The sequence below is a fragment of the Zosterops lateralis genome, assembly GCF_965231275.1.
Source record: "Zosterops lateralis genome assembly, chromosome: 3".
NCBI classification, from domain to species: Eukaryota; Metazoa; Chordata; class Aves; order Passeriformes; family Zosteropidae; genus Zosterops; species Zosterops lateralis.
This window is the reverse complement of record NC_139764.1, coordinates 102,868,044-102,874,043: the sequence shown is the minus strand read 5'-3', so window position 1 is coordinate 102,874,043 and position 6,000 is coordinate 102,868,044.

Sequence of the window (6,000 nt, the reverse complement as noted above, 5' to 3'; positions counted from 1 at the left end):
ACAAATGAAATATGAACTGACAAAAAATTATAAGGCATTTTCTTCTTGACTGGTAGTTTGGATTTTCATTTCAATAATCTATTCTGCAGTACAAAGCTCATCTCAATCTAGTATTTTAATCTTCATCTCCTTTAAAATTAAATGTTCCCTGCTCATATTCTTTTAATTCATCACAGGAACATGGATGCATGGAAGGAGCAAAAATTTTTCCATTTAAAAAAAAACATGGCATAGCAAATTTCTAGAGCTTCAGGTTTAAAATTTAAAATAAGAAATATGGCATGATTATGTATGGTAAAACAAATACATTTTTGTGTATAGTAATTTACAACTGATGTCTTTTTTTTTTTTCCTATATTAGAATGTATTTCCACCATATTGTTATTTTGGTTCAAGAAACAAACAGTGAGTGAAAAATTATAGTGGGTGGGAAAAATGCAGGCTGAAAATGAGTAAACATAGATAAATGTGTTTAAATAACACTAATCACAATCAGCCTCCTTTACAATCAGGACAGAAGTCTAGGCTTATTTTTCACATGAAGCAGATCATACAAACATCCTTGAAGAGCACTTAGATGATAGTCTCATCTTGCAGTTTGTAACGTGAAAAAAAAAGTAAAATACATCTCCCAAAAGCTTTTAAAGTCATTTCACCTCCTCTTTTCCAAATGGTTCCCCCAGTATTGGCTGCACCACTCACTGTGGAGGTGCCTGTGGCCATCCTGCACAAGGAGCCAAGAGCCACATATAAAATGTGGGGCAAGCAGCTGCAGGTCTCACCAACTTCAGCAGACGCAGCAGGTGTTCAACACTTCCGAAAAACAGTGTTGAACACCTCTATTTACACCCAAGCTGGCAATAAAGGAAGGAAAGGATCCACCACATTTGTTTTCCAAAGTCACATTAGCCACCAGACGATGCTTCTCTCCTTTTTAAGGCTTTGCTGAGTTTAGACAGAATTTTTTTTTTTTTTTTTTAGAATTTTTAGACCTTGAAGCTTCATTCCTACTTGTGGAAGAAGATTTAATCTGTTGAGGTCCAACCTCAACTGAAACACATAAGACTTTTAAATAAGCAAGACGGTCAACAAATCCATATATTTGGGGGTTTTTTTGAGGTCAGTATGCCAAAGAATGCAGATGCATTGCCACTTACAGTTCTCAGACAGAAAGAAGGCGGTAGGAGAACAAGGACCAGCCCTATAAGAGGGAGCCCAAAACCCTTACCATAATGAAAATAATGTATAAACTGGATGTCTAATTGTTATTAGACAATTAAACCATCTTTGGTCAAGCAAACCTGTGGCTAGCACAAGAGAAAATGTTGTTATTAATTTGTAGTAAGACCAGAAATAGTCTACCTCTAATGCTGTTGAAAAATCCTGCCATAAATATTTAAAACTTTTCATGTTCTCAAGAATGCAACTCCAAAATATCCAGACTGGACCCTGCTCATGGAGAAGAAACAGTCAAGTGAGTGTTGCTGATTTCTCCAGGGCTTTGCATAGTGAACAAGCATCTCTCTGGTGCTGGGTTGGCAGGATCAGGACTTATCTATTTGCTTTACATCCTCAAATGTGAGTATTTGATCCTCCAAATAGTGTCAGTCTCCATCGACTGACAAGTGACATCAGCTCCGCAATTCATTTAAAACATCTGATCTCCAAGCAACTGGCTTCCCAGATGAAAAGCCCTACGTGTGGAATTTACACCTACCCACCTTTTAAGTAGAGAGTTTATTACCTAGTTGTTTTCAGCTGATATTTAGGAATGTCTTTTTAATACCCTTGTTAACAGAAGTTGAAAGGAGGTTCGGCTACGTGGTTGGTCTTTAATGTCCACTGGCTACTTCAGCCAGAAGGAAAGGGCAAAGCTGGGGGAAGGAGAGCCTAATAAGATTCATTTTGCTTAGAAATGAGAAGTGACAGATAATATCAAAATAATAGAAGCTGTATCTGTAGGAAAACTCTATTATCACTCAGTGCAGCTAATTATATCAGCTTTACATTTAGTTTTAAGAACTGTTGTCTGCTGTAATGGAGTGGATATATCTCAGTTTTTCATGAGAGAGATGGAGGGTTGCAAGTATTTCAAGATCAGCAATACCTCCTTTCCTACCCAAAAGCATACATTCAAATCTAATAATTTGTGAAGTACAATATTTTATCTCAAGTGTTTCTTCTACTGTCCCATGAACAGTGGGATGATTGCCTTTGCCAAGTGTAACAGTGGTTTCACAGGCCTTATTAAAAAACTGGGATAGCACCAAGGGTCTGTACTCTTGCTTTCCAGCTATTAAAATGGGCTTTCATACATTCATTTTGCAACATTATGAATTTTCTAAACTAGGTAAATCTCACAAGAAATTCCAATAGCCAGGAAAACTGCATTAAAAGCTCAGTTGTGACTGTTTGTAGTCAAGCTGCAGAGCTGAAGCTACGTGTTTTTCAAGGGAGCTGTTTTTCAATTTCCATGATTACATTTCAGCTCAGGCTGTTCCTTTTTGTCCACTGAACCTCCTCATGAGTATCTGCTCATTTCTTCCTCCCCCACATCCTAGCACTGATGTGTAGAATTGCTGTGTGATGCTAACAGAAACCATGTTTCATCTCTGCGTTAAATGAAGTTATGCTCCGGGCACAGTCTCAGTTCAGTTTAATAATCATAAAATGGATCAATAGTCTGGATGAGAGACAACATACAAGTGTTAGATTATAGATTTTATTTAGCACTTACACATTTCACATTCTGAAATAAAATGCTCTGTGTCTGTTTGAGCACTCACCTTTCAGGGCACGGGGTTAGCCCATGGATGAGGACCATTGATTTCAAACTGTAATCATAATTTTTTTGGCACGTTGCTAAATTAAATCTTAATTTCAATCACATTCAATCCCACAAAAAAAAAAAAAAAAAAAAAAAAAAAAAAAAAAAAAAAAAAAAAAAAAAAAAAAAAAAAAAAAAAAGTCTGTCCTTCAGGCTATTGATGAATCTGAATGGCTGAATGGGATGTTAATTTGCAGATTTCTTTTTCATTTTCTCAAAGTGCTGCCATGAATTTTGCCTAGCAAATTAAACACAGTCTTATAAGAGTCTCATGAATATATTTGACTAAAATTGTTCAGATTTTTTATAGGTAATGCTGCATATGCAGAGGTTTTCAAATGGCATTGAAGTGTGGGTAGCAATTAATGTCTTGGAGAGCAGAGCTTCCATCAGAGACACTGGATAAAATTATCTGGGAGCAGCCTTGGGATGTGCAAAGAACACAAAGGCAAATCCCTGTGCTGGCTGGGATAAGCCCATGAAGCAGCACAGGCTCAGGGAGACAAGCCAGGAAGCAGCTTCTTAGAGGACCTGGGGAGCCTGGTGGGTTGAAACACTGGAGCAAGTCCAGAGAAAGGTCACCAAGCTGGCCAAGGGACCAGTGAATGTGGTGTGTGCACAGAGGGAGCTGGGTCTGCACAGGGGGCTCAGGACGGTCTTTGCCACTGCCTGCAATTGCAACTACCTGCTGGGAGGTGAAAAGAAGAGCAACCAAGCTCTTTGTACACTGTAGGAAAGAGGCAAAAACCACAATTTCTGAGTCTTAAAACCCTTGACCTTTCATTGATGTATTATAGGTTTCCTGCTGGTGATAGAAGACACAGGTATTTTTCTTGCCTGACTATATTTTTGGACAGTTGTGTTTGGGTTACAAGGCCATAGTGCTGAGGTCTGTGTTCTCTCCCACTGAAGACCCTGCTCCTGTTCTTTCACTCATGATCAACTTTTATTTTCTACCCCTTCTCAATTTTTCTACTTGTAGTTTGTCCTATCTATCACTAAATATTATCCTTTTTCCTCTTTTCTTTATCATTTAATTCATTTAATATCTCTCTCTCTCTCTCTCTCTCTCTCTCTCTCTCTCTCTTTAAGGTTTCATCTACTTGGTTTTCTGTGTCTCACTCTTTTTGGTGCTTCTTAGTACTGATAGTAGAAAATTATGGTTTTCTTGACATTTCCTGCTCATATAAATCATACATCTCTCTTTATCTACCCAGCTGCATGGATAAAGTTAACTTAGAAGCAGGAGACACTTAATTATTCACTTGAAACAAGCTTTTTAGGCAGTTTAAGCACAGCCCATCAAGTAGTTACACAGTTATAGTATATAGTTAGAGATGGGGACTCAGCTAAGGTTGTAAAGTTGAAAAAACAATACTTTAGGTCACTGCTGTTTAGAAAACTATTTTTTTTAATTTCTATTTTAAGCACAAAAGAGAGTAAAAAACCTAAACTTCTACCCAGAATATTAAAGTATGGGCCTGTAAGTAAACATGAACCTATCAGGTCAAGCACAGAGAAGATAAAATGTATAACTAGAGGGGGAAAAGGATAACCAATCAAACCCTTAGCTTGCCTTCATTCTGAGAGCCCATTGAGCCGTGCGCTGCTGTCCCCATCACTCTGAAGAGACACAGACATCTGGTTTGCACCCTGCCTGAGTTCCTGCTTAGTTAATGGTAATTGGGATGTGTAAAAGCGGTGCATGCATGAATAAGCAGGTAGAGCTCACAACAGCAGGTATGCAAATCCAGGAGGCAGCTGGCCCTGGCTACAGCTCCGCTCCCTTAGGATCCAGTTTGCTGCAATCCAGGGAAAACAGTGAAGCTCTGTCTGCAGAGGCAGCACAATCAGGTCACAATCAGGACGGGAAATCAGGTCACCAGTGCCCCGTTCTCAGCCCTGCCCCTGGCCTGCATGATCAAAAAGAGGCCCTGTCTTCTGCTCTTGCTCCCCCAAATCTCTCCTTTCCTTGGACAGAGGCTGTCAGGGGAAGGATTACCTCTCTGCAGAGACCTCTATAGTGCCCGCCACTGCGGTCAGCTTAAAAGACTGTATAAAACGGGGACGGAAATAGCCATTAAATCTAAATTCTCTGGTTGATACTGCTTTAAGCCAGTTCAGCTTCCAGAGAAGTGATTTTCCTGAGTAAATACTGGCAAATGGGTTGTAGTGAAAATAAAAACAAAGAAGGAAAGAAAAAAAAAGAGGAGGGAAACGCTGATTTCCCTGACATTGACCTGCCCTGTCAGGCTGGGATGCGCATTCATCAGTGTCTCGCTCTTATCTGGTAGCTGACATTCTGTGACGAGCTGAAATCAAAGTAACACAGATGGATGGCGTTCCCTTTTGAAGAACAAAATGTACCGGGAACTGAATTTTCAAGTGCATTCAACGTGAAGTTAACTCTTAGATTGAAGGAACGTCTTTGAAAGGAGAGGCAGGAAAAAAGCCCAAGGGACTCGGAAGGGCGATGGGGGTTTCCCTGTTGATGTGCTTCCAGAGTAAGCTAACATTTACATAGTCCCTGCTACTTCCAGTGTACTCCAGACAATGGCTAATCAGTACTCATTACACAGCTTTAAAAAGGCCGAGTATTCCGGGGTGGTGACCCGCATCCTCCCAAATAAAACCAGAGCCTGAGGCTGCTTGGTCAGACACCTCCGTCCTTGGGGCTTTCCTGGGATCAGACTGCCTGTCCTCCTCCAAGGAACCTCCCAAGCCTTGTATTCTTTCAGAGGAAAACTCGATTTGTAGAAATTTCGTTTGCTAATGGAACAGGAAGGAATTCCATCCAGGGAATTTTTAATTAGTGAACTCAGACTACTTTAGGAATCAAATTTGAGATGAGAATGAAATGAGGCACTGGCTCACACACCTGGAATTCCTCATTACGATCCAGCAGAGGAATCGGCTACTTATGTGAAATTTTAAAAAAATCATGAGGGATACAATACTCCTGTTTCAAATACTCAACTATGTTCCTACTGAATCCTTAGACTTCCTACTTATATTGGGGTCAGATAGGAAATGCTAAGAACATCTTTTATATATCCTAGGGTTGTGTGTTTGATTATGGTTACACATGCTTATGGTGACAGGGGCACGATGATTTTTTTTTTTTTTTTCAAGTCTGTTCCAGTCCAAAGTGAGCTCTCTTGGCCAGAGAGTTT